At 34.0% G+C, this 27840-nt stretch overlaps 1 non-coding gene and 1 pseudogene across 1 annotated transcript in view; both read right to left on the reverse strand.

The window, feature by feature from the left end:
* Window positions 1-21995: 21995 nt before the first annotated feature.
* On the reverse strand, window positions 21996-23421 carry LOC138857066 (serpin A3-7-like; annotated as a pseudogene).
* Window positions 23422-24213: 792 nt separating this feature from the next.
* The window catches only part of LOC106619117 (uncharacterized), a 42752-nt gene continuing 39125 nt past the window's right edge, over window positions 24214-27840 (reverse strand). Inside the window, exons 4-5 of the transcript XR_011396038.1 lie at window positions 24489-24600; window positions 24214-24399 (exon numbers count right to left, since the gene is read on the reverse strand). This is a non-coding gene — a transcript (uncharacterized protein). The remainder of the gene's footprint in view (window positions 24400-24488; window positions 24601-27840) is intronic.

A 27840-nucleotide genomic window follows, 5' to 3' on the forward strand; every position in this document is an offset into this window, starting at 1 on the left:
GACTTAGAAATTTACGATGTATCTGCGATAATGCAGACAGAAGGATATTCCAGATTATATTGAGGATATTAGAAAGACAAGAATCACATCGTTGTAGATCAAACCAAAAAGATAGAAGCACCCAAACAAACACTGATCATCGAAAATCAGACCGCTTAAGTTGAATCGAAAAATGTTTCATCGCTACAAATAAACAGGCAACTTATTTTTATTACAATAAAGCATAGTTTAAGCGAAAAAAAATGATTTTTTGAAAATTGTACAGTGGCCATACCCTTTAAAGGTTAGTTTACAGAAAGACGTTAATATTCTTATGAGACATAATGGGATTGATTGCCAGCATTGAGAAGTCCTCACATAATGTAAGAAATATCAGCACATTTCATACCATTATTCCAGTTGTAGAGAATGGATGTCACTCAGCATAGAGGCTTTAGGAGTGCGAAACCCTTTTATAAAGAGTGAAACGATAATTGAACGAATATTTTTGCTAGTCGAAAATCTTGGGCTTAGAGAGATTTCGACAAGGTAAACGTCTTAGTAATTAGTCTTACAACTAATAAAATAATATGAACATTTTAGAAGACTGAAGGTATTTGAAGACACGGATTAGACTTCGTTAGAATGAGTATACTGAGTGAAGTTTAGCTTGATTCGTTTGTTTCAAACAGCTGTTTCTTCTCGGAACGCCGAATCAAACTCTATTTAACTGTAGAAAAAGCTTCCACCCTGAAATCTTCAGTTGTTCAAAATTATTTTAAGACATATTTTAACCGTTATTATTAAAATAAAAATTTGTGTCAGAAAGTGCAGATTCTCTAAACCAAGCTCTTGGTTTTATGGTTACTGATAATGTGCTGAAGTATAATTGATTTTTTTTTTATTTATCTGTTTATAAAATTTTTAAAGTTTTTAAAATTTTGAAGTAATGATAAGAAACCAGCAAATAAAAGTTACATTGGACCATAACTCCGACAAACTGAGTGGTTTTAAGTTTGAATAACCACTCGGTCAATATAAATTTGCATAATTTGAATTTGAATGACAAAAACTCAGATGCCCACTGAGTTACTGTGCGGCCGGCAGTGATGATAGGTTACAAAATTGATGCATACACCATACATACGCAAGCAAAAGGACAAAAATGCAAATATTATAAAGTCAAAGCTCTTCCTTGAGTTGGCAGAAGGCAAGCGACCATTGATTTAAAAATAAAATGGCAATAAAATAAAACAAAAATCTAAAGCAGATAAGTAAACAAAAATATTTCAATATCAGCAAACTACCGCTGCTGGGTTGGAGATCCTCATGGGTGGGCACAAAATTAAAAAGGACAAAAGCGTTGACGGTGCAGCAAAGTGTATGGTATAACTACAACTGCAAAAACTAATAACAACAACCTTTAATAACAATAACTCGAAAAAATTATTTTCCATTTATTTTTGAAATGGAATTTTTTTAAACTCATTTGCAGCAAAACAATGTTGCTACTTTATTTGCCGCAGTCATGATTTTTGCGCTATTTTTATAGTAGGCGTTTAGTTGTTGTTGGTTGCACTTCCTGGCCACTTTAGTTGCGAACAATCGAAAGAATGGAATGTATTTCCGGCGGCTTGGCAATTTCTTGTTTTCCTTTTATTTTACATCTTATATATCAGCATTTTCTTTCTTCCTTTTTAGTTCTGCTCTAGCTAGTATTCCCGCTACGCTTTTGTTTCGCTTTCCTTCTGAGTTTCGCTTGCAAATTTTCGCATCAAACGGACGACTGAGCAACTCAATTGTGCCTTAAACAATTTATTTTGTGCACAACAGCATTAAATGGGGAATGGTGGCATACAAAAAAATTAGTGAAGCGAAAAGTGGCAAACAAAGTACCATAGCAAAGCGATATAGACAGAAAAAATTTTAAGTCACAGGTATATCATTTTGCTTGATTTTTGTATAGTGTTTCTCATTTTTTCTGAGAGAGTATACGTAATCTCAGAACAACCTGTTTTGAATATACTAACACCACAATAATTTCTATATAAAACTTTATATATATGATACATTAATAAGCCGTCAAGATGACAGTTCTTGTTTAGAAAAACTGTTGCAAAAAATAAAAATAAACAAAATATTACAAAAGCTGTGCAAAGAAAATCTGTGAAAAGGGTTACAAAAAGTTTTTGGGAAATGAGGTTTTGAAAATACAAGTTCCTTACTTGTAGAAAACTATTTTAACTATTTTTATTCTTCTTGGTGTTTTCAATTCTTATAACAAGTATTGAGAAACTTGTTCAGAACTGGTTTTCCGAATCCATATAGCCAAGTTTAGGAATGGATAAAACACGTGAGTCAAGTTGAACTTCATCATAAGAATTAAATAAATTCTAGTCGATAAAAGAAATTCAAAAGTTGACTAATTCTAAGTTTCATTAATTTTCATCCTTGGCCTTAAGTTAACGGTGAATAGTTTTATTTACTTTATAATTAAAATACAGTAAATCTCTCTCAAAGTTAACGGTGAATAGTTTTATTTACTTTATAATTAAAATACAGTAAATCTCTCTCAAACAGACTTCATTTCCATTGATTTGGACATAAATACCGAATAATTTGAAGCATGCTATTAAAAGCACTTTCTTTACACATAAAGAATATCGGATGCCATTAAAGCTGCCCGAAGTCAGCGAGTGGTTACAATGGAAGCACACCGCCAATCATAACAATGAGCAACATATTGCGCTCCTATTTAGGCATTGATGGCCAATAGCAGGAAAAAACCAGTTTCCTTAATGAAAGCGCTTTCTAAATGACTTATGTTTGAGTGTAAGACCTCTCCTTGCACGACTTTAGGCTATTACATTCGCAATATTTTAATTTATACTGAAATAAGAGTGTTTTCGTAATTTTATTTATGTTATTACTTACTGATAAAAGACTTGAATGTTTGACCAAAGTCTGAGAATTTAGGTCTTGCGAATTACATTTGTACAAACAAAAGTTAGGCGACTTACCAGTTAGGTTACGTTTCCTTCAAGTTTCCTACTAGGTAATTTTACTGCTGTTATACATTGGTATTTAAATGATTGCTGCTTATGTTCACCATTTATCACTTATCCATCGCAACGGAAAAGAATCACGTACTTAATAAACCATGTGAGCCTGTTAATGGATCCATCGAAGCAAATCATTCACAAAATCGCAAACATTTGGAAAAATCATTAAATTTCAACAACAATCAACCCTGCAGATGACACATACATATAAAGTATATATATATATATATGTAAGGTACAGAAAGGAAATAAAAGCAATTTGTGTCGCATTTTGGGAAACAAACAATTATTTGGAATAATAAAGAACGTACTCACAATACAAAAACACATGCACGTGCGTTCACATATGCACATAAGTATGTGCACGAAAGCGGTTGCTGCAAAATGGATGTGTGTCCAATAAAAAATGTGGTTGCCACCAGCTGGAGATTGTAACAGCTTAGTTGGCAAACCAAGTGGCAGCAGGTCAAACTTTTTGATGTGTTTGTTGTTGTCGTTGTTGTTACGGTTTTTTAGTATTTTTTTGCAGAGTTATTAAAATAAAGTTTCGCTCAGCTAAATAATGTGTGGTGAAAATATTGAAAGTCGTTATAAATTTATTGCATTAAAAAAGAGCGGAGCAGAAGGGGGTCACCAAGCAAATATCTGGAGTTTATATAAGTATATACGTATATAGTTTATGTAAGTATATACAATTTAGGATAGAAATGTGTTTGAGATTCATAAGATATATTAGCTTTTAATATTTTTTGCTTATTTACAAAAAGTTTCTCGATAGATAGCGCTGATATAGAAATGGCTTAATAATTCTTTTTATAACCAAAATTCTTTAATTTTTTAAATGTATCTTTAATAAACAAGTTGTATGTCACTTTTATTTTTTCTCCAATACCTTGTTTGACAGCTTTTGCAATTTTCGATAAATATCTGTGACAAAGCAGAATGTTGTCCCAATAAACTTATGGGCAAGAAAATTATTTGAATATCAATGATTTTAAATAGAGAGCTAAAAAAGCGATGATGTTAGCTTAAACTTTGAATCAATCATTCTTCAGTTTTTATAAGCGCTTCTTCGTACCGCCAAAACCGATATAATGTAAAAAAAATCTTAAACTTAGTCAGATTTATAGATATAGTTATTATCCTGCAAGTCTTCTCCATAAGAGACAAATTCGAGAAGTTTAAGGTCGCTATATCTCAAACATAACGGCATTTCTTCGTGCCAACTAAACATAGCTCTTTCCTTATTAATAATACCCTATACCATGAATCAACACCTTACGTTTCCATCAATTTCGTCTTCACCCTCTCAGAAAACATTTCGTCTACATCCCTGGCTTCAGTAAATAAATTTACAAGTGTGTGTAGGAAAGGATACAAATCTTAACACAGCACATATTGTCGTATGTGTATGTTTGTACATATGCATATGCAGGTCTCGAACGTGAGTTGTGGCTAACTTTCGGGTTTATTTTAAAAGTGTAAGCACGAGAAAATATTCCAACATGAAAAATACTGCAAAGTCAACAGACTTTATTGAGTGAGAATTTGTCAAACAAATAAATTTAATTGGGTCAAAAGTGGATAATTTTGCAAAACCATACATTTCATATGGAGAAGTTCGTGTCAATATTATCAACAATATTACCTCGGCAAACTGTCAAGAGCACGAGAGTTGAAATTTGAGTATGACCATATTTGTCCCGGCAAAATCAGGGACGGTTTTTTTAATCATCGATTTTTTCCCATATTATAATTCACTGAAAACCACGACATATAAAAGGAGAAAGAGCAACACCATTTTTTTTACTGCATTCATTTTTTTTTCAAAGCCCGGGACGGTGGAGATGCTTAAATCGGAATCCGGACTGTCCCTCCCAAACCGGGACGAATGGTCAGCTAAGTATAACCTAGGATTTTTTATACTCTGTCCCATCTAACCAATAGATGATGCAAAAAGTATTCCTTCTATGAACTTAAAGTGTTTCGCTCCACCTCTCTCAATAAATTAATACCGAAATGTATCAATTAAAATATATTATAAGCTTTTATACTTTGCTTATCCTCCAACAGCTGCGCTTCCCAGTTTACAAAAAAATTAATCAGAAAAGAAAAATGTATGCAGCAGAAGTTAGTTATCCGTTGTGACCGGTGAGTAATGCCGTCATCTGCTTGGCTCGTGCCGCGCCGGAAAGTTGCCAAAAAATTTGTCAACAAATTGCCGTCAACATTAAAGAAATTGTGTACAATGTCTATTCATATTTATTTGAAAGGAAAAGCGCACAAAAACAAATTTGTTGGTGTTCGTCGAAATGGCAGCGAAAGTTTCTTGTGACGTTAAGGTCACGAGGCTTTGGTTTTCGGAAACATGTTCCAGATACATTGAATGATGCTCGTCGGTGTTTGCTGGGTATTTGTTTAATATTTTGTAGCTCGTAAATAAATCTGAGTAGTTGGAAAAACAATTGTAGTACAAGACTTTAGATTTTAGATAAACGAGGGCTGTTAAACAAGTGATAATTTGAGAGTAATAACTTGAAACGGAAAAAACAGAAATGGTTAATGCGTGGTAGCCATTCAAAATCTAGTTCAAAACGAACCTATTCAAAGTGTACATGGACAAGATTACAAAAATCTATTAATGTGTTTACAAATGCACTGTTAAGCGTTGACAGTAATTTAATTGCTAAAAAGTGTTTGTGGTTTGATTAAAAGATCGACAGATATCGCCGATAAATAAGAGGAAATTTTAGAGGTTTATCATAGGTTGAAATTAGGTAAGGTATGTGAAATCTTAGAAATCTCAAATATACATCGAGTAGGAACTTGTTTGCCTTAGCTCGGCTATTAGAATATAATTCTACCCCTTTCAAAACAAAACATTATAAACTACCAAAGAGTGGTAGAATATATCAAGAGAAGCCAGTACAGAATCAGCTTAGTTCTGGTCGAACTTTTTTTTACTACGAAAACAGGCTTACTACAGTTACTTTAAAGAAAGAACAACAACTAAACGCAATAGATCGTAAATTTAAGTTCCGCAAAAAATATTTACGAATGTTAATAAGCACTTTTCCACTTACTTCTAGTAGTTAGACTACAGTTTTATATTTAGAGTGGATATAATCCAAATATCTGAAAAAATAATATGCAAGTCATCATCGCGAATTGTCAAAAAAATTCTTTGTCTAACTTATTGAGATCTTTATATCGCATCAAGTATTCCTCTAGTTACAAATGTTATTGTAAAGATGCAAGACGGGAACTTTTAATTTCCAAAGTTTTAATTCCACGTATTATCCACTTTGCCTAATCGCTAAAACAGAAACCACATTTCACCTTGGGTTTAGAAAATATTTAAAAAGATTCTTAAACCTGCCCGGAATAACTAAAAAAAGGTTCTATTTTTTATACAAACTAGAGTTGACACCTACGTAAATCGTACAACAAGTTACTTATAGTTTTCATTTGACGTACCTGTGGCATTTGAATCTCAGAATAGTAAGGGATCTTGACGTGTGGTTGAAAAGAATATATGGTTGTGAAATAAAATATCAGTCACGTTACGTTTTCAATAAATTGTTTATCAAACCGTTTTTGTTAACTTATAAAATTACAACACTTCATGGCATAGCTGTGCTCTGCCCCATTCCAAACTTTTACTTTCACACATTCATTTGAATATACTACCAACAACTACCACTGCCTGCTCCACCTATGGTTATCTTTCGAACTGAGTGCTAACGAGCATTTTCAACCGCATGGTCGTCAACATCCTCCTCATCTACCATTCTTATCACCAACGTTAGACTTTTGCTGTTTCATTATTAATTACTCTTATTATTTTACTGCTTTTCGCTTTCATGATTCGATCCCAAATTCATTAACTCGTAACTTTATTAAAGGAAAAGGCAAATTAATTTTGGCAAATTGCACGCATTCTCCACTCGAGGGTACTCACGCGCATTAATTGTGTTTAATAATGACATGTCATTTTTTCATTTTAATGTGAAGTTAAATATTTTTCTGCTCTATTTTTTGCTTCAATTTCTGTTCACCTCTTTACTTAAAGCGACATGAAAGACCTGTAGTATGCTTTTTGATGTCGACCCCTTTTGTTAGTCAATTCGTTTAGGACGCTCTTTTCAGTTGAAAAACTTTGCTTCTCTTTATAAACTTGCCTTTCGTCTCTTTCTATCGTTGGGAAATTTGTCTGAAGCCAAAAGTATCATACATAGCAGCTACAATAACCATTAAGTGGTTATATAAAGGCCGAATTTTCACCTCTTGTCCGATTTATATAAAATACAACGGGGTTAAGTGGGTACTCACAGCGTTGGTGAGATATATTTCGGGTTCGGTCTGGTCCGAACGAGGTAAGAAAATTGACAAGCCGTGTGTAATATCTCCGCAATAATTATGAAGGTAATATTCATCGAAAAAGACTCAGTTCAGTTCAAATGAACAAACAATAGAAGTTGGGTATTAACTGCATATCCACATAGATTTTTTATTTTATACTTCTTGAGCAACCGTATCGGAACACACATCCGCCGGATCAATAGTCGGGAGTTTTGGTTTGTCTCAGAATTAATGTTTGCTATTCTTTATTCACTAGAACTAAAAGCATTTCAAGAATATTTTACTCAAAAAGCTCTGTAAGTATTCGACTATTAGACAGATGGTCACGTTGTAAGGACCCGTGCAGTTTTTGCTCATAGAATACTCAGCTGATCGCTCACATAAAAATTTAAAAATAGCATTTTCCTAATACAAATTAACGTCATTTTGCTAAGCTTACAAGAAGTTCCATAATTCACCAACATACTAACATAATTGCATTCGAGAATAAAATTTGTGAATCAGTTTTTCAGCTACCTTTAAGTGCTTTAATATATTTGTACAATATTAAGTGAAGAACCACTAACCACACTTAAGTCGACCTCATATATCTCATATACCTCGTACATTTTTACAATATGTAAGTAACATTTTCAGTATTTTCTTTGCAGAATATATCCGAATATTTTGCACTTCGTTAAGTGGAAAATTAAATTCATACTTAGGAAGGCTGCACGAACACTGGAAATTGCACTGAGGCAACACAAACACCCATATATACATATGCAAATGGTTAAAGGTATAGTGGGCAACGTGGAAGCTGATGGGAGGAAATTAAGCGTCGGCAAGCAGATAGACTAAGGTGAAATAAAACTTCGCCTTGCCAACTGGGTTCAACCAACAACACCACAAAGTGGCAGCAATAAAAACTAAACAAACGCACATGTACACAAAAACACACATACATTTAAGTACACAAGTTCCCACATGTTCATGAGCACATCTATCCTATCCAATAAGTGACTAGTGACTGCAAATAAGTGAGCTCATATGCTGAGCATTTACATAAGACTCCCACATCTGGTTAGCTGCTCAGTTCACTTTAGCTCAGCTCGACGAATATGGCGGGTAAATACAGCGAACTACGGCTCATTGAAAAGGAAAAAGTATGGCGTTTTATATCATAAAGCAAAGACGGAGGTAGGGGGTCAAAGGCCGGCAAAAGTTAGCAGCAGCCTTTTTTGAGGGTCAAAAGTGTGTCAACTGCAAAAGTATAAGTGTTATCCTCTCTTTTTGGATTAAACGGTGTTTTGCTTAGTTTCACGTAATTACGAAATTTTACTAAGAGTACGTAGTGCTCTCTTTTAATGGCCTTTGTAGATCATTGCAAGTAAAAAGAAGAGATGTCTTTTGGTGATTGAATTAGCCATAATTAGCATTTAAGCATGGTTACGTATTTGCATATAACGCAAAACGGGTCAACACTCAGCACTCAATGCAAATCAATACGCACATCTTTTGCCAAGCAAGCAACACTTCATCAATAAAACATACGCTCACATACACGCATCGAAATATGTATGCACAAGACATTTGCATAATCTGATCAGGCAATGTAATGTACAATAGTGAGGTTACGTATACGCAATGGTGAACAAACAAACAAAGTGTATGGATGTGGTTAGATATAAGCAATGAGGCAGTACGTGAAACGGTATTGATGTCATATACATATATGACTGTATAGGCATAGTAGAGTGAGCGTGGCTCCATAGCATATTTAAAGTATGTTTGCCTGTCTGAACACGTTTTCTTGCCTTCAGGCAATGTCCGCAGTCGTGTTGGCACAGCTTTGCAGTGCAAATTAAAATTCTAGCATTAGCTTTCTTAGCATGAATGTATCATCATCTGGGGCACCTGATACGGTTATACTCCGGCTTCACACACGTGACATTATCCCGTAATGTTAATGGAAAGCACACATTCCCGCGAGTTAGCAGCAGTTGCTCGATCCGTATATTAAAGTGAAATCCTTAACTGCACAATAAGGTGCCGCGGGTCATCTATGACTGCGAACAAAAATCACCGACATTTCACTGGTGTCTGTCAGCAAATGTGGCTGTCAATACGCTATCATCCGAGTTACCCATGCGATTTTCAGCTGTCCTTACCTTTTTCCTTTTTCGAACGACTTGACTCGCTAAGCTCCCGGAGCGCTTCTTGTTCGCTTCTTTTCCCACCTCCCCTATTTTTTTGTGCAATTCTTTGTTTACTTTTTGTGCGTGTATGTGGCTATGAGTGTTTCTATGCACAGATCTGTCTTAATTTATCCACATAAATGGTTACACATTAGTAGTAGTCCCTACAGAGCAGCTCACTAATTGATTTGAAATGCTCCATTGAAGCGGATTTTGTCGTAGCAGCGACGCAAGTGGACAGCTTATATAAAAGTGTGTATATGTATAGATATATGAGTGTGCATGAATCAGAATTTCTTATGAAGGCATATTCCCAAAGTGATAAAGGTTAGGCAATTCAAGTACTTTTCAAAGCATTTTCTTTCGAAGTCAGCTGCTCCCTAATCACGTGTTCAGCAAAATTCGAGCACCGATTGGCACAATTCACTGCCACTCCCACAGAAGGAAACTGAGGTTTTTATGTTTGGTTTGGCATATTTGTTGCTTGGCTGGACTGTATATCTCACAAATTTCCATGAGGTTCATATTTGAATATCATGTTTAAATGCTCGTTAAATAAAAAGAGGCAAGAAACTGGGAATTTGTTTATGGTTTTCTTTGAATATTCTTTAAGCTACTATTTAATGACTGATGAACAAATAAATAAAATATATTCGCGTTTAATATGTTTGAAACATTTTCAAGCTAACTGTTAAGTTACTTTTATACCACATATATTGCTTTATTAATATTGCTTTACGATAATTTCGGCATGAATGTTAGTCTTGAATCAATGTCAATAAATCAACGATTCAAGTATGCAAGTTATTAATGTCATCACTTCTTTACATCAAAACGCCAGTTACTGTTAGATCGTATTAAAAGTGAAGTGAAAAGTTGGTCGCCAATATTATTTGTATTTATTAAATTTTCATGGTATCAGATTCAAATCAACCTTCAAAATGCATTGCAAAACGAGTGCAGTGACGCAAAAAATTTACTTCTCTTGTGGATCTATGAAATACTCTGTCGACAGTTTCAATCATTTCATTAGATAATTACAATAGAGTCATGAGCAATGCTTACATATGACTTTCCAAATCGGCACTCGAATTTATTCTGAATTAACTTAACTAAGGTATACTAAGGCAATAAAATTATATTTTTAACTTTACTTATAATCGTTTAGGAAAAGACGGTCGAGTGGCTAAGTGCAAAAATTCAGTTAATTGCCTTCACCAAGAATTCAAGTTCTATTCTGCAATAATGGTTCTTTCCACAATTACTCATCCACTATCCGCACTTTTGTGGACTTCAAGCCTTAAATATCATTGTATTCTATATACAATATGTATAGAAGACAAAATCCTTAACCTATATATATTAATGATTTTATGTTAACTTCTGTTATCTCTCTGGTTGGCTAAGCCATCCCCTTGTAGCACCTGATATCACTACATGTACACACAACTCAATGATGTACGAAGACACCACTCATATTTTCTGCACAGTTATACACATTATCGAACATAAAGGATGCTCGCCACAGCAAACTAATCTTATTCGATACGACAGCAATCCAACACGCTACAATTTAATTATTTAACGACCCTGGTCGATACGTTAACTGCTGAAACATGATCAACACCGTTCTTCATTTTTATAATGATTAGACACAACAGTCCTGTAAGTATCTCCTGCATATAATTTCGTTCGATATTGAAAGCGTGCGGCTATCTTTACCTCTCTATTTAAGTAATTGTTATATTAAAATTGTTTTTTAAGAAATATAAATTTCCCCTTATTTCGTATCCAAAATAAATCTAAAAAAAAATCTAAATTGGTTCCCTATTTATTCACCCTTCAAAACATTTTTCGTTATGTATATAAACAATTTGCTTCAATGATTAAATTAAGCCTCATAACATAAATATTACAAGACTAGCATTTTCCAATACCAATAAGCATACGTCTTCACTAGATTTAAAATATTACAGTTCCAGACGCCACATAAAAGGGGTACCCATTACTATTCCATCTTTATTTAGAAATATTATATAATAAATATATATAAATAGTTTACAAAAGAAAGAACTGTTGACTAACGAATAAAAATGTATAAGGGAAAAAAATACGATTAGCTCAAATGATTTCTGGGAATCTTTATAAAGAGTATGGTTGTAAAAATTTTAATAAAACAAATGATCTCCCCAAAATTACGTGTGAGCGGTTGTTACGGTCATAAAAAATAAATTCGAAACAGCCACAAGAGAATGCCAATCACAGTTTTACACAAATTAAATTCATGAACCTGTAGTTTTGGTTTGCCAAGAGTAGCTGGCACGAGTTCCACTGAAAGTTGTAAATATAAAGAATATAAAATTAAGACCTACACAATTTCCTAGAGTCATAGCTACTAAACTAGTTGGCAAAGTAAATGAATTTGTTTGAAACTTATGTTCAGTATATGCTAAGGAGGGGTAATTTATATCCAAAGCTAGTTGAAAAATATTTAAAAATCGTACAAATTTTTACCCGAAGTTAGTTCTCAAAAAATAAAGCAATGAGCACATGTAACAATTACATTAGCAGGTGGAACTTTGTATAACCGAAACATATTAGGAGATATGCCTGTAATTTGGCAATATAGGTTATGTGATTTAGCTTCGTTGAGATATTTTTTGTAGGACTCATTTTAGTTAATGGTCTGCAATGATAAATGAGCTACGTCCAACCAGTTTGAAATAATAAATTGGGGTATTGACATTGCTAAGGCTTACTATTTCATAAGTCCCAGTCGTAAATTCTGTTTGAACATTTATAAAATTATCTAACTAATAAACCCTTTACTAGCTACGTACTATCATGGAATTATAGATAATAATGTGTAAAACGGTTCAGAGAGCTTCGCAATGACATGTTTACGTAATCTAATGAAATTGGTACCAGTGTATCTCCCGACACGGTATAAATATATATGCATACTTATAAGTATATCTATTTATTTCCAAAATTTATATTAAATCTATGTTCAAACATTAACAATACCAAATGTGTGACAATCTGTACGGATAAAAAAAAAATTTACTTTCAAAACCGACTATTGGGCACATAATGATGAAAATAATAATAAAATATAGAGGATAGGAATAAATAGGAGACGAAAAAACTCAACGCTTATTATATTTGAATTTGCCTTATGTGAACAGGAGCTTATATCTAACAAGAAGGATAAGGCAACGTTTAGCTTCTGAGCTTACACAATTGCGTTTCTTCGTGTATATCGTGGCAACAGATGTTTACAAAACCGATTTGGTTGCCGGCGCATCCGAGCCTATCCGTTTATGTTAATATAAGCGTCTTTATATAGATATGGGCAAATATAAACAAGTACATGACAGCATATGCCAGTTATGGCCCTAATAATAGAGATACTACGTAGTTTTGATGATAAACGCTTACTCAAAACAATTTCTTTATATTTTAGTATGCGCTGATGCTTCAGCTAAAATAAAAATTGTCATTCAATCTTTTATTGAAAAATTTCGACAAATAAAACTTTTTGGGTTTGCTTTTCACACGTTTCAGCGCTCAATAAACCACTGAGCTCGATTTTCACACACGAGTTATATATTTAATTAAAACACAATATTATACAACTTATATATTATATGTAAGTATATATATTTTATAAATATGTACAACAGCTTAAATATATTACATCGAACTTTTTACTTATATGTCCACCACAAGAACGAAAGAAGAACAAATTAAAATATGCACCGGTAAGAATAATTGAAATGAGAGTACCTCATTTCCAGAGGTAAGTTGAAAGTTACAGTAAAGTAAAGAAGTTGATGATCATAAATGAGAGAGAAAGTTTATGTACAAAAGAAAAGTAATGTTACGATATATATGGGGTGAATTATTATAATATGTAACTCACGCACACGCATACATCTACACATGGGCAAGAGCTATTAATAAATTAAGCGTTTACCAGCCATGTAATTAATTTATTAACGCGTAATATTTCACACACACAACTATAAAGACACTTAAGTGTGCGCACTCATGTGCCGTTACAACTCTGAGCGCCGTAAGCGCGTAAACAAATCACCGTAAAGCTGCCGATGCCCTTTCTACACGACACGATTTTACTATATTTAATGACTTGCTGAGAGGATGGGGGAAGCGCAACGCTAAAAGAGGCACGATAATAACACTAAAAATTGTTTTAAAATTGCCAGCAGGGGAAGAAATTCATAAAAATATATTTGTGTGCCTGTTTCTTCACCAATAGCTTATTAGCACCTACTCTGATACTTTGAATAGCGCGCAGTAAAATAAAAAAGCATTTAACAAGAAACTGAAGAAGAAACTGAGCTAAACAAAGAAAAACAAGTTCACAACAAAACATAAGTGATGGGAGTTTTCCAGTAAAAGAATTTAGTGTGTGCCCGTGGAAGGTTACAATATATTTTATCGAAGATCTCAAAAGCTCATAATTGCATTTACCACCACTCAGTCTTCTTTTGAAGGCTGGAATAACTCATAGGATTATTAGGGATAGATTTTTAGCTTTATTGTGAAGCGAGCTGAAGTTTTTTTTTAACAAATCACGAACTTAACGTAGTTGGGATAGTTTTAAATTCTAAAGATACAAAAATTAAAGTATTCAGCTTCACAAGCGCCGCCTGATTTTAAAGCTTTAAAATCAAATTCTATCATTAAATACACACCTCTCTCGTTCTACAGCTGCGATTTAAAACTCATTCACTCTGTATCGCTATCGCAAATAACCCTAGTATATATTTTACGCTGTGAAGTGGTAATTAAACCGCTAATTAATAGGTGCTAGACATATGCAGCACACATATTGTCTATATAACATACATACACATCTAACTCCTCATGCACGACGTTATTATGTCAATGGACGTTCAGAAGTGGGAACAAATTGCTTTAGGTCAAAGAGATAATTTTGCCATGTTCGGCAAACTCGTTAAATATCCGCTCGTGCGGTTACCTTCATGCACTTATGTATGAGTGCATATGCAATTTAAGCTTCCATGTGACGTGCACGGGACCTTTTATCCTAATAAACAACGCCTGAATGTAGGCAAGAGCAGCGAGAAGGAAAACTAACGAGCGGTAAGTAAGGATAAATTCTGCAACAAAATTACAAGTATCGACACCATCAACAGTCTGTGAACATATGCCCATCACCTACAAACACACATGCATCCACACGCATACATATGCCTGTATACAATATATTATATTTGGGTCACACTAATTATGATGAAGTTAAGATACTTGCCACAGATTAGGAGTCAGTCTGTCCGTACCATAAATGAGACTTAAATGTCATTCCATGTAGTAATAATAAATTCAGTGGATTCATGAGAGAGACATGAGTTGGAAGTAGTTTAGGTTTAGCAGATTAAATTTCCGCACTCCGTCTTTCGACGCTTCCACCTACTTAGAAAACAATGGTATCACACAATATGGCACGCATAGCAGCACAAATATAGCCTAGTTGGTGCAGCCAAGTGTGTCGTTTGTCGGCATTCACACTTATCGTCGTGAATCCACATACACACAGAGAAGCCAAACACGTAATTTATAGAGAGAAAGGTCAATTCTTTGTAAACGTCGCTCGGGTGTCCATTATTTGTGCATGGCCGGCTGAATGGCTGACTGCCGCCAAGTGCGAATCACACACACACGCGCACAGCATCGTCATCACCAACATCAAGAGTACAGTAGGGCAGCTCTAGCACTAGGCGTGAGTAGGTCTGCGCTTGTTCTTTGCGGCGCAGTGTCCATATTGTTTAGTGTCACATGTAGGAAATTTTCACATTTCAATGATTTCCGTTATTTTTTTCGCACATTGCACGGCAACCATAGTTGGGTTATTGCTTTAATATTCAAACACAATACTGCTCAGTACCACATATAGATTTTTTTCACTTTTGTTGTTGTTTATGTTCACAAACGTGGCATTATTTATTTTTGTAAGAATAATTTTTTCACAAAACAAAAAAATTGAATTTATTATTTTTAATTTAAATAAAATAAAATTAAAAATATTATAGAATACACCATCATTTACTCATATTCAGAAATATGTATAGGTATGAACTTTTAACAATGTTTGAATAGATGAAATATTCTCGTACATATTTTGTGTTTACGTTCAATTTCTTCAACTATTTAATCGCTGATATTCGCTTCCAGCAAACCTACGCGTTCCTGCTTACTGCGAAACTAACTGCATTGCAAATGTGTCAACTCGATTTTTATTAAACTGTACAGCCGAAGATGATATCCATGAGCTACTGCAACAACAAAATTTGTTATGCTTGTTCAAACGGACGTGTTCGTCGAACACTTGATACCGTTACATGTTCACTGATGATAAATTGTTAAAATTCAAAACACAACATGTATACTTGCAACATGTTGCATGCAACGGTGACTGTTTGCCCTTTTCGGTTTTTTGTATACAAAGCTCACAGGCAAGGTGGCTTACTATGAGTAAAACTGTGTCGTATCCTCACATATTTAGATGTTATACATATTTATGTATTTATATATACGAAGGCTTACAAACACTTGAGGAATGTGTTCATTTCACTAGCTGGGGCATGTGGTGAACAAGTGTAAGCTTTTCACCATTTGTTATAAGGGGTACTTGACCGTGGCAAGCTTTAAACTTGTCCCTCCCTCGCATTTAGTCAGCAGTACTTTTAATCGTAATAACAATAACTCGGCGATTACGATAAAATATACTAAACTTTTTTGTAAAAAATAGAGTACTCACCATAATGGGAAGGCTTAAAATTTAAATAATGGGTAGTCTGAATTTTTTTCGAACAAAAAGGAATAATTTAAAGCTTAAAACAAGAGGACTATTAGCATCAAAGTACCTGTAATACTGGAAAGACAGCGAAGCTTCGAAAAACGACAAAAGTTCTTCGAACAAACGACTAAAATTAAAGGGAACGTATACAGCAATTAAATTGCCGAAAGCCAGAGCAAATGTTTGCTTCCTTAAAAATACATAAAATAAAATTAAGGACAAGAGAAAACGTTAACTTTGGTTGCACCGAAACTTTAATGCCCTTCACAAATGCAAATATTTCCATACAAGGAATTGATTTTGACCGGTCAATTTGTATGGCAGCTATATGTTATAGTAGTCCTATCTGAACAATTTCTTCGAAGATTATACCGTTATTATGAAAAGTAATCCACGATAAATTACGTGATATCTTGTCAAACAAAAAGATTTTCCTCACAAGGAATTAATTCCGATCCTTCAGTTTGTAAGGCAGCTATCTCTAGTGTAAGTGGTTCATAATTTCATTATTAGGACCATAAACATATTCATTTCTTCAGCCGCTGGGCTTGCGTTTTCGGCTTTATCGTAGAAAAACTTTAAAGTATGACGTATTTTCACTTTGCTAGTGTTCATCTTAGAAGCGTGTTAAAACGAGTGAAACAATTACAAAGCTCTCTAAGAGATTTCTTAGTACGAAATTTTATCTTTCTAATGCGAGATTGCGTAACCCAAGCTCACTTATATAAGGCGAAATACAGATTACTAAAGCCATCTATTAGAAAAATAATGGATTTCTTTTTATTAAATTAAATAATATAATTAGAACGCTGACCTTCCATGTGCTGGAATTACAAAGTTTCTGATATCAAGAATACCTTGAAGTAAATTTATCTGAAACAATTTCGACCCAAAATCTGATTTACCAACGAATGTCTGTGGCGAAGAAGTATAGCAGTAAATCTTATATATTCAGTTTTGATATTTTTTAAGGTATGATATATTTTATTAGATACAAAATGAATGTATATTTCTGATATAGCTCAATGATAACAATATGAAGAGAAGCTTTGGCGAGCTATTAGCAAAAAGTAACGTTTACCGTTGATATGTAGGAAAGAGTTAAGCCGCTAGTATGACGACATCAAAAAACAGAGATCCAAAGAAGAATGTTGTTCATATAGCCGTTGTTGTTCCACTAAAGTACAAAAATATTTAAGAAAGGTTGCTTGGCGATTCTTATTAGGCCCATTTTGAGGCAAATTCGATCCGTTTTGTTTGCACTGGGTGTCATTATGGTTTAAGAAGAGTGTATGAATGATTCTAGTCGAACTATCGATTAACGTTGTAGTTATGTGGGCATGGTGATATTAAAAATAATTATGATTTATCAAGTTATTGAAATATTAATTAAATGACTAATTTAAGGCTACATTTAGCAAACAACAAGAAGGAAGAAAACAAATTAAAAATAGTTTTCGAATCTCAATAAATATTTAGTCTCTAATCTCGAAAATCGAATTATTAGTATATTCGGAAGCGATATGTGCAGGGAGATATTTCTTAAGAGAAAAAACTGAGATAGTCCCGTTAGTAAGTTATCTTAGCTGATAGTTCAATATACCATATTTGGTTGACTGAAAAATAGTTGGCCAATTGAAAGCTTTTAAATTATTGCAGAGACGACTTCGTCATTACAATTACAAGCAAAATACACAACAGACCTGTTGATTATCCACCGTCCTCGTCGATCTAACAGTCATTTGTGAATATTATTAATTTAAACGATCAATCTTAGGGAAAATATCGCGAATCTTGGAACTCTGTCTTTGCTACTTGCCAATAATAGAATTCTTTAAAACTTACACAAAAAACACACTATGTTGACAAGTGATATATCCATATATGTATAAAGTACTTGAGTACATTGCTAAGCAGCAGTTATTGGTAGGTATATAACACAAGAGTGCAAACTGTGTGCTTATCAATCATTATTATAATAATTTTGCTCTTCTTTCAGTCACATTTGCAGACGTCGCCAACACAGCGGGACCCGCAGCAACTGTGCAAGAATAGTATTTGCGGTGCGTTTGGGTGTGTAAGTTAGTTTTTGGTCACTTTTATTTGCGTATATTTTTTGTTGCCTTTTTCACTGTATTTCGCTTTATTATTTCATTTGTCACTGTGCTTTTTCTGTTTGTTTTATGATGAAAATGTAATTAACTATCGTGTCAATATTTGCTACGCTATCATTCAACGCTCTTCACCTCAGCCTATGCGGCCAAGTGTTGAAGTGCGCTGTTGGCATCTATGGAGGCAGGAAGGGGACTGTGCTCAGCAGCTGTCAAATTATTTATGTCTCAGTATTACTTAACGATTCACTGTCATTGTCAGATGTAATAATTACCGCACGACCACATGCGACCGTGTGATGGTGTACAGAGATGAAGTATAGATGGAAGTTCACTGGTTTTCATACACTCGATGAACAATTTTCCTTATACAAACATACATGTACTTGTTTTTCCTTTTTGAAGACTGGCACTTTCGCCCCACTGAAATTCGTTGACGTCACAGCTACGCAAAGCTTCTTGTATATATTGGTTAGGTGCACTCATCTGGAGCTAATATGTGCCAACAAAATGCTCTTTTGTCGACATTGCTTTCTAATGAGATAGTTGCTCAAATTACAAATAGGAATAAAAGTGCAGTTTAATATACATAAATAATATAAAAATAAGCTCTCGCGGTTTCTTTATTGTAAGAAAAATGAATTATTCGAAGTATTTCCCTTCGCTGCTTACAATTTTTTCCCATCTTTCTAGCAAAGCTCAAATACCATTACGGTAAAACTGTTCCACTTGTCGTGCTGTCCAAGAATCAAGCTCAGTGTCGCCTTGTGAGTGCAACTGGTTCTGAGCTAGATCATGTGCCATCGAATGGAACAAATAATATTTTAATTGAACGATGCAATATTTGGGGAATATGGCGGGTAGGGTAAGACATTCCATTTAAGCGTTTGCAGGCAGGTTTTAACGGATTTGGCAACGCGAAGCCGAGCGTTGTCATGCAGCACAATCACTTTTTCGATACCGTTGCTCATTGATGGTTTCGTTTGGTTTCAGCAGCTCATAATAAAAAACGCCGGCCTGGTCCCACCAAATACACAGCATAGCTTTACCAACGTGAATATTCGGCTGAGGCGACGACGTTGAAGCATGACAGGGCAGTCCCCATGACTTTCTTTTCTTTGGATTGATGTAGTAAATCCACTTTTCATCACCTGTTACGATTCAATGAAGATAACTGTTTTTTTTTCCAAGTTCCTTGTTTCTGAATTATTCTCAACGCATCTACGTTTAACAATTGAAATATTTATGTCTTATTGTAGTACCAAAGTGGGTAGCATAAAAATGCAATGACCGTTACCATAAATTGAGTAAACTCTAAAAAATCCAACAGTTGTGCAATAAATGGCCAACTTGAACATGTATGAAAATATTTTCTACGCACGCACTCAACTGCAAAATCCTGACGCATTTACACCTTAGCAAATACTCAAGCCAATTTGTGGGTCATCATTTGCAGTGCATCTTCAGAGACCAAATTGCAACATATGAAAAAGTTTGCAGAGTTCACTGTGCGCTGAGAAGCACTCATAAAACAGAGATGCATATACATATATATGTACATGTGAGTCATTTGTTTTTAGGAGATTCAACAGTAGAAATGTGTGGAAGTAGTTGCTGACGTATGTATGAATGTACATACTCGAATATGTGTATGTAAATGTTTTCTTCGACTGTTCTATTGTAAGTGATTTTTGTGGATATGAACTTCCTGTTAAATATTTTTTGGTTTTCACACGTACATTCACGACTGAATTTCTGGTTTTTAAAGCAATTCATTTTAGCTGCAAATTGGAGCCATTTTCCATACAAGAACTTGATTTTGATCGATATGCTATAGTGGTCCACTGTTGGCGGTACCGAAAAATGAGCAAATTATATTATATTTCAGTTCACTGATATACACCTACAATAGTTGAAATAGCAAAATTCTTCGATTCTTATATAATATTTTTAAATTATATATATATTATTATTATTATATATATATTTTTAAATTAATATAAAATAAAATGTGTCATAAACAAACATTTATTAAAAAAATTTAAAAACATTTTGCATAGTGGTGCTGATTTTTATCAATAAACTTTTTATTAGGTGCTGTACGAAGACTTTATTGGAACACTGTAAATAAACATGGCTAAATTGATTCAGCTCCTCACGATGATAATTTTTATATATACTTTATAGGGCCTCTAACGTTTCTTTCAGGGTGTTACAAATTTTGTGAAGAACTTAATATACCCGGTTCAGGGTATAAATGTCATGAAACATACAATGTTGGTGTGGTACAATGATGGTAATTTCATATTAACGTGGGTAACGAGGATTTGAGGTCAATTAAATTGACAGAGATTGAAAGGTGGTATTTTTTCAGTCGTCTACGTTGTTGACTATTGTCCAGCAGTTTTTTTTCATGGCTCTCCAATCAACAGAGGTAAGGAATACTAAATTCTTCAATAGTCTCAGTTACTGTGGGCACCTTAAGGTCGCGATCGAGGACTCACATTACGAAAGTGCACCCACAATTGTGCGAAAAACTTTTTTCTAAAAGATTTGAATAATTGTACAATTTTATTCAGCTGAATCGCCCCACATTTTTATTTCCATACGACCACATCGACCTGAGTGTTGTCTTATCAACAAAAAGCTTTTTTTATAAACTGAGACGGGACTCTAGATTTTCACGGGCTCTCTTGCTTGTGTTTGTTGGTAGGAATTGATCTTGTATGGCTATTCTAGAGCTTGTACGGAATTTCCGGTATTGATGACAATATTCCATGATTCTAAAGCAGTCAATTGTGTTTGCAATTTCCTAGAGGCGGCAGAAGGGTTACCACGCGACACCAGTAATTTAGTGGCATTTGCGTAGGTTGCCGTTTTTTGAATTACAAGTAGATAAATGACAAATGAGTTTAAAAGATTTGGAAAAAAAAATTTTATATACTGTGATTCAGTTACAAATATTGATTTAATTTCCCGCGTAGTTTATTCCAACTCAAAAACTGATTAATTGAAAACAGATATAGACGATTTTATTTCATTATAATTAAAAACTTTATTACAAGATTTTTCTTAATTGTATGGAAATATATTTTAAATCTGGTAATTGTTTTGAATTAATATTTTTATGCCATTTGAATACATGAAACCTTTTGGGCGCAATATAAGATAATCTATAAATTAACATATCTTTCTGTAAATTAAAATAAACAAAAACATTCGAAATATTCTCAAAATCTGCAAGAGTTTTATCACCTCTGTACATGTCCTAAATAGTAGATGGCCTCTCTATTTCGTATCGCAAATACAAACAGATGATCGGGTTTGAACAGTTTCTGATCCAAGTTATGCCATGATTGACATAAAGGAAAAGCTTTGCTTTTGCTTTGGGATTGCCACCTGCTAAAATCCGTTGACTCACTGAAGATATTTACCATACCCAACTGTAAATTCATAATATTATTCAAATATGTATGTTTAATGTCATGGGCCCTCAGCAAAGTTTCTACAGAGGTTGCTTCAATTTCACGCCGCCAGCTCCTCGACTTTATTGGATGAAAGCACTAACGTAGAAAAATCTTAGTTAGTTTAGGGCTACTCAATAGCTTTCGATTTTAATCGGTTAATTCGCCATACTTCAGATGCCCAGCGCCATTATTCATCATAGGTACCGGCGAAGTTGGTCTGTCGCTCATTGGGCACTCATCATTCGAGGTTTAGAATCCAGTGAAGGGATTCAGCCATAAAGCTTTAAAGTAAGTTGCATTCACTAATATTGTCTCGGCAATGACAGCATTCTGTTGTAGTAAATTCATGATTTTACCTTTGTTATCAATCAACGTATGAAATGTTTGTATAACATTAGACGACTCGGCAAATTTGTTTAGCTCCACTTCGGATTGGAAACTCGATTCAACAAGTTCATTGAATTTTTCTGATAACTAATAAGTATATGTAGATCCGGCAAAACGGCCAACCGAAACCTCGAGAGTTCTTTTGCTGCATTCGAAACTTGATAGAAATTTTTCTGCAGAAAACCCGTGTAATCGGCTGTGATACTCGGTCCATCCAACACGGCTCGCAGACGTAAGCCGCTGCGCAGTTGTTGTGTTGTTTCACCTTTAGCGCCGAAGAAGGCTAACACCAAACAACTCTGAATGGGAGCTGGTGAAAAACCGATCTGCACCTTGTAAAATGGAAGAAATTGCCACTAGCTACTATATACCTGTGCCAGCTGGTGCCATGTTGATTAAGGTTGCAGCGATAAGTGTATACATATACTACTTGAAAACTGGCTGAAAAATATAAAGAAATTCTGTTAAAAGCTTCCAGTTAAAATTTCTATGAACCGTTTTCCAACATGACTTTCCAAAACCCACGATTATTTTTATTTTTATTTTATTTCAGTTCTGCGTATTCTTCGCGTTGGTGTTTTTGGACATTTCTAAGAGGCGGTCTTGCGTAGTTAGTCAAATGGGAGTTTGTTTCAGCTCAGTTGATTTTCGTAACAAGACCGAAGGCTTTCCCGGTCCTACTCTAAACCAAAAACACCGAATATATAGAGTGAAAAAAATAGTTTTAATTGAACTTTAAAAAATTGTAAACAAAAGAACAATATGACGATTATGTAAGAAACGAAAAAACTAAGGTTATAACTCCTTAAGCTCATAAGCACTTATAAGGTTAAATATTTTTTTTTACGTTGTCCAAAAACACCTCTTGCAGCCAAAAAATTATAAAATTCAACTAATTGGAACCAATCTTATTCATTTATACAATATTTTGGTTTGTGTATGAAAGAATACAAATCACAGGAATTCGACTAATAGCATTAAAATACATGCGAACAAATATTTGTATGTGTGGGTGCTAACATCACGCATCTGTCGATTGGAATTTGCATAGCTAAAAACCAATTGAACATTTGCTCCAAAAATTCAATTATAACTAATAATGCATGGTGTAGGATTGCGTGGCAATGTGCAAATAAGTTTGAAGCTCAAGTTAAGCTTTTACTATTAAAATGCGCATTCATTTAGTATGTTTGAAACTCTAATGAGTTTCTGATGTTTTGTCCAGTTGTTGATGGAGGCTTTGCATACAAATATAGTTAGCTAATGTGACAGGTGAATTATTTTACCTATATATGTATATGCCAGTGATGAGTTTGAAATATTTGGGAGAATAATATGGGAAAAATTAATAATATTTTGTATTTAATTATATTCAGTCATGGCAGAAATGAGTTGAGAAATAATAAAATCGGACAAAAGCCGTGCTAAGTTTTCATATCAGCTTCTTAGATGAACTTATTTAACTTTTTTGTTACCAATTAGTATTCCCGGCATTCGAATAAAATTGGGTTATTTTGGATGATTAAGAATTCTAAGGATATAAGATAACTTCTAACAAAAAATTATATAATTCGATACCTTATCTAAAGCTTTACGTAAAAATGAATTTTATTGAAGGTATTGTATATCAATTCAAATTTTTTATTAACATATATTCTGAAATATTTCATCCATCATAAACTCTTAAAACTTTAGTTTCTAACCACTTTGACGACTGTCAATTAAATTTGTACATATTCACAATGTACGTACATAGGTATATCGCCGCCTAATTACTTGCACACCAACATATGCATATGTAGTTTGCTTTCGCTACTTATTGTAACATGCGGATGTTGTTGTGCTTTGGTTTTTGTTTACTACACATATTTGCGTGTGCCTCTCCAACAATTTTCGTCAAATCAACCTCTCCCAATTCCTTCCTCTTTACCTTATTGCAAATTACAGTCATCGGTCGCATTGTTTATTTGCTGTTTGGGTTTGCGTGATGCACGGCGTATGAGTGACCTGTAATTTCGAACACATTTTTTAAAAGCCATTCATTAGCACAGCATACCATCACTGTAGCAGTTTAATGATGTACAATACATACTGACCTAGATCTGGGCTTTAGCTTAGCATCACCGCTACTGGTGGCCGGCTCAATATCTTTGATCAAGCTGGCCTTTTTATCAGCGGAAACGGATGGACTGGCGATGCAGGTCTTTACTGTGGAAGAAAGTAGATTTAAGTTTATATACCTACTGCATATTTTATATAAATATACAACAATAATACAAAAATTACAATTTTCTATAGCGAAATCAATTTAATTATTACACAGCCGAAATAGATTGCGGACTATTAGTAGGCACCAAAGAAGGGAAGAAATACGACTTATATAGATTTCCAGTTTATATTAAACTTAGAACAGTACAGTATAATACACAGATTTTAGCATATATATTTTAATTTACTTTGAGTTGATACCAAGTATAAAGTTTTTTATGTAGTCACAATCTTTACAACCATAATGAAATATTTTTAAGGAGGACTGAACCACTCTGCCTGAGATCTAAGGTCTTGTATTCCGGCTAAATGAATCGAAAAGATTGTATAACACAGCTTACGAATGATTTTAGGCATGTAAGCTCAGAGTCAATAGTTTTTCAAGCATTCAAGCTATTTTTACCCTTTTCCGCTCTTGACATTTTGTCGAGACATTTGCTCGAGATTTCTAAGCGAAGAGATTGTTTTCCAATTACAGTGAAAACTCAACAAATGCAACATTGAAATTTGTATACTCTGAACACGTTAGTTTAAGTCTGCCACGATGTTTGTCACACCCAAAAGGAATCATCACCCTGATAAGCTGAGTCGATTTAGCCATGTCCTGCCTGCAATTTCATTTTTGTTCTTTTCTCACCAAGAAGCTACTCATTTATCGGACCACTATAGTTTATAACTGCCATACAAACTGAACAATCTGTATCAAGTGCTTGTATGGGAAACTTTTTTTTCATGTGACTTTTTCAGATATACTCACGAAATTTGGCACGGGTTATTGCCTACGGGAATAACGCAATCTCCAAAAAAATTGTTCAGAGTGAATTACTAAAGAATATAGTTGCCATACTAACCAATGGGATTCAAGTTTTTAGAAGGAACCTTTTTTATTTGTGAAGGGTATTATAATTTCGGTGCAACCGAAGTTAACGTTTTTTCTTGTTTTTCTCTAATTTTGTGACATACTGCACAATACTCAATGAGTTTTGCATTCAGTTGCATTCGACTTTCCCGGAAATTTAACAAAAAGAAGTTATTGTAAAATTTTCATTTCTTTTTACGTTAAATAGCGAAACTTTAAGTTATGATAAATCTTTTCAAAATACATTTAAGGCACAAATCCATTTGATATAAATTAGTTGTGCACTTAAACTACTATTTATCTTGGCAAAATCCATAGGCAGCAAAAAGAAATTGGATTTCTAAAATGTCTGAAAAACTAACGGACAAAAAGCTATTACGAAAGAGTTGAGTAAGAGTCCAACCACAGGCAAGCAAGAATGTGTAGATATGTGCGAAGACAAAAGTCACACATACACACAAATGCATATTTATTCACTAATGTGTTTGAGAAACACAAGTCTAATTTGCAAAATGTCTAAAAATAGCCATACTTGTAGAATAAGTTCGTGGCAATAAATACTTTTGACAATTACTGGTGTACGAGTGCATACATACATATTTACTTGCATAAATATGACAAGACCATCAACAAACAACAGCAGCAGGAAGAGCTATTAACACAGTTCAGTAGTTGCCATGCTAATACCAGTGGCCCAATAAAATCTCAACACTACAATTGAGTGCAGCTAAAACAAAAAAAAAACAAAGAAAAAGAAAAAGTGAAAAACTTTTGAGCGAAGCAAACTTTGCAATGCTACAATCGGTCAAAGTGCAGAAAAATTTCAGCAGAGATGTGTGTGTAGCGAAGTACGACTAAGTAGCGTTGTGTGCCAAGAGAGCCGGGAGAGGGCTGACAGGGAAAGAAAAATGTATGTCTGTAGTGAAACTGAATGAATAGCAATGAGTTCGAAGTTCAAGTGCAATTATGGCCAGACATGTTTGTTCGCCATTGCCATTATGTCTACTCACTTGCAGTTTTAGCTCTTCTTGGACCGCTTGTGTGTGTGAGTGGGTATATGCGTGTGTCCATGTTGTTTCATTAAAATTGCTGCTGTTTAGACATGCGAGCAATTACTTTATTGATCTTTATAATTATTAAACATTTTGTAAGAGAGTAGATAAACACACACACATATAAAATATATAGAGGTCTTACTTAAGTTGTTGTTTTTATTTAAATAAATATAAAAATTATTTAATAAAGTTTGTTTTCATTCAACAAGCTTGTTATCGTTAGCTGTTTTGTAATGCGAAAAAACGGTACAGCAAAACTGATAAGTTAGCACCAAAAACCAATTAACACAACTGATAAAATGTTAGCTTCAATTGGCAAATAAATGACAACATTTTAATACGTTGCCAATCAAACATACCCTGTAGGGAAATTTTTGGTGTGCAATATCAAGTTTGGAACTAATACCAGCACTGACAAAATTGAAGTAGCTTTGTGTGCAGAGTTCTCACTGAAACTCTTTTTTTAAAATAAAATCAATTATAGATTTCTTTTTATAGATATCGGTTGGTTCTAATGTAATTTCTCTCCTAGTGCACCTTGAAGTATTATGAAACGTTATTTCTAGCTCATGACAGGTCTAAGAAGTGCCTAAAAAAAGTTCTTTGGTCTCTTTCTCTTCTTTTTCCAAAGCTTGTTTTTTGATTTGATCAATGCATTTGGTCTCTTTTATCAACTTTTTGAACTTTGATCTGATCCCTCACATTGAGTTTATTGCAATTTTAGGCAAAAGTAAAAGAAGTTTCTCCATCATCCTGAGAGAGCTGTCTGTCGTAAGAAGAAAATATAGATACTGAGCGCTCGGTCCACTGATTTCATGTAGCAATTTGTACGTATATTCATAAGGACCCAGTAAATCTGTCACAGCTAATAAATATAAAAACATACTCATAACAATCAGTGTCACTAATAATTTCGTTTGTAGGTGAATACGCTGTCAACTAACTTTTTTCACGTGTTGTGCCAAGTTTCCATTTTCCTGATAACTTACTAGGTGGCACATCGAATTATTTCGAATAATCGGGTATGCTTTTGATTTTGATCAAAATTATAGTAAAACTTAATATTTAATAAACTCGTCATTGTTTTCGAAATTATTTGGTAGCCTGTATACAACGGATACAAGTTCCGTGAGGACCGACTCCGCTAAATAGATAAAGAACAATTATATATTTTATAAGTCTAGCATCAATATAAGGAACGGCTCCGTATTATTTATCAAGCATGAATAGAAAATAATTAATGTTCAGAAGAAAGTCTCAAAAAGG

Source organism: Bactrocera oleae, chromosome 4 (assembly GCF_042242935.1).
Source record: "Bactrocera oleae isolate idBacOlea1 chromosome 4, idBacOlea1, whole genome shotgun sequence".
Lineage (NCBI taxonomy): Eukaryota > Metazoa > Arthropoda > Insecta > Diptera > Tephritidae > Bactrocera > Bactrocera oleae.